The sequence below is a fragment of the Stegastes partitus genome, unplaced genomic scaffold, assembly GCF_000690725.1.
Source record: "Stegastes partitus isolate 25-593 unplaced genomic scaffold, Stegastes_partitus-1.0.2 Scaffold540, whole genome shotgun sequence".
In the NCBI taxonomy this organism is placed as follows: Eukaryota; Metazoa; Chordata; class Actinopteri; family Pomacentridae; genus Stegastes; species Stegastes partitus.
The window spans coordinates 322,194-325,333 of NW_007578271.1; positions in this window are offsets into that span (position 1 = coordinate 322,194).

Genomic DNA, 3,140 nt, shown 5'->3' on the forward strand with positions numbered 1-3,140 from the left:
TGTAAGAATAAATGCAGAACAGCAGCAAGATTAAAAAAAAAAAGTATATAAAAGTAAATCAACCAGAAAACCAGAGCCGGAGCTACAAATGATCCTCAAGCAGAGAAATAATCTCTCACATGTACAAACTGTTGAGAAACTCATTTAATTTAAATCACTTCATGTTGAAAACTATTAGAAAAAAGTCCATAAAATAACAGAAAACGTTCAGACATGTTTGTTTATTGAAGACTTTTGCTGTTGCCTCAGTATTCATCTATGAATAAGAAACTAATCCACCATTTCTCTTCATATTACATCTGCAGCAATAATAATTAAAAAAGAAAGAATTCAAAGTATGTTCTGTGATAAAACCGGATTTTTCTCATCTGTGCTTTTTTTGGTTTTATAAAAAAAACAAACTGATGTAAAATAAAAGGAAATGTGAGTTTTTCTGGTTAATTCTAATAATTGAGAAACAAAGATAATAATTAATAATCATTTGAAAATGTAAATAAACAGGAATTCACAGTTTCTGTTTAAATATGAGGCTGGTTGTTCTTCTGTTGCTGTTTAAACTATTTTTATTTGAGCTTTACTTTCTGCAGTCTGATGCTGCTGAAAGCTGCTTTTAGCTTCAGCCACAGGAACCAGGAGGTCCGTTAGAGGCAAAGCTGCTTCCTCCGGTTCCTCCGGTTCCGTCCAGCAGGTGGATCCTCTAAACGGAACACTGCTGGATTCTTTTAAAGCTTCTTTATGGTTCTGCTGCTTGATCTCGCAGATATGAAGCAGCTCCAGATTAAAAAGCTCCAAACTGCTGCATCACTCATAATCCAGCCAGACTTCATCCTCTAAAGCCGCCTGCAGGACTTTCTGTGGATCCGCTGCTTTTTAGCAGCAGAATAAATCCTCCAGCAGACAGCTCTGTGTGTTCAACAGTTTTACGGTTTTCTGACCTGAGACCAGCTTTAAATCCATCTTACTGTTAAACTGATGAAACGTTGTGGAGCCAAATTAAACTCTAATTCTTCCAGCTGATGTTTTACAAACTAAAGTCCAGTTTTTGTGCTTCACAGAACAAAAGGTTCAATAAAAGTTGATGCATAAAAAGTGTAAATGTGAACTACAGCTGTGGTTCTCTCACCGGATTCTGCTCTCCTCTTCAGTCCGTCCTTCATCAGTCGACACTCGCTCCGACCGTCCGCAGATCTGCGCTCCTCTCTGCGCTCCTCTCTGCGCCTCCGCAGCGCTCAACTTTGCGTCCTGCCGGGTGTCGCTGCAGCATCCCGGGCGGCGCTCGGAGCCTCCGGCGGCTCCGGAGCTCCGGTCAGAGGATCCGAGCTCCGCGAGAGACGAGGAGAAGCGGCGGTGTGAGGATCTGCAGAGAGCCGAGGCGGGTTTGATCCGACGGCAGGAACGTCCTCCTCTTCATCCTCCTCTTCACCCTCCTCATCCTCCTCCTCCTGCTCCTCCCATCAGCTGGAAGCAGAGCGGCTCCGGTCCAACTTTCACACATTGATGCATTTAAGACGAGACTCTGTGAAAACCTGAAGTCTGTCATCATTTCCTGGATCCCTGGAAGCTTTACAATCATGAACAAGTTCCCATCAGCTGTAGAGATGATGTACTGATGCACATCTGGACCATCCAGCATCATGAGGGGCTCTCAGGCCTCTCAGCTCTCCAGGTTCCACCGCCTTGACCAGGAATGAGGAATTCAAACTGAATCCACCTTCTAAAATCTGAGCTTCTCTGAGGAGTCAGACATGAATCAAGCATCACATTCAGCCACTAAAGCTCATGTTTCTGTTACAGTTAATAACTAAAACCTGACCTCTGAATCAAGAAATAAGAACAACGAGCTTTACTGATTTTACACTTTTTTTTGTAAAACAGTAAATCTGAAAAGTCCTGAATAACAATAATAATCATGATCTGACATAAAAACCTGGTTCTGGTTAAAGAGCTTCTACGTCCTGATGCATGAACATCACAGAACCATAACGGATGGTTGAGGTTCTGACCAATGCTGGAGGCTCAGATCAGCTGTGGTGTCGACCCGACACTGGTGGAGGTCTGATATAAGATCTGTACCTCGAGTCACTGTTGGGTTTCCACTGACTCCTAGAAGTTTGGATTTTCTATGATGGAATAATTAAATCATTCTTTTATAGATTTATTAAAGGTCTTCTGGAAATATGAAAAAAAAACCTGTTGGGTCAAAAATATACAAACACCAACTTGAATGATGAGTGTTGGTGTAGAAAGTCCTCCAACTTCTCCTGAGTGGTTCTGATCCACTCCAGCTGCTGACTCCTCTGATCCAGTTCCAACAGAACCATCTGATCCACTCATTAGACTCAGACTCTACAGTCTGAGGAGCTCAGCAAAGATCTGGAGAAGAACAACAGTGTCTACAGGAGTTATGAATTAAACTTTAAATATTGGTGGAAAGACTCTGTGCTGTTATGAATGATGTCATTTTACCAGATTAGAGACAAGAAAACGTCTGACCTGCTGCTCTGACTGAACAGAACACACATGAAGGTTTATATGATCCAGTGTAGAAGTGAACCAGACTGATGTAAAGTTCTGTGATAAACTCTGAACACGACCATGAAGGCCAGCGTCTCTGTGCAGCGCCGCTCTGCTCCAGCTGCTCCTGCATCAGCGCCGTACCAGAACTCTTCACCTGGAGTTGGGTTTTGGTAGAAGCAGATCTGGACGGCAGGGTGGAAGCAGCGTGACGAGTGCGTTGTTGTGGACAAAAATAACCCACTTGGGTGCATAAAGCTCACCCCGGCAGCCTCTTCAGGCTTGCCGGCGGTGAATCAGACACCACTTAGCGTCATCACGTCGAGCTGTAAGCGTCTCATCTGATGACATCTGTTCCTGTTCTGTCCCCATCCAGACACTGAAGTGGCCTCGGAGAACTTCCCTTCTGCAATTAAGCTAAATGCACTGAGTGATGATGACTCTGTCGGAGGTTTGAAAGCTGATGTTAATGCAGCATTCATTTCCTGTTTCCCTTATCGTGGTCAGTAAACATGAGACTCAGCGATCATCATCAGGTCCTCTGATCAGGTCCATTTGTCTGTGGAGAAAATCAGCCTCACATGACTTTAAATTCAACATGAAGTCAACATGAAGCAGCTGGTAGC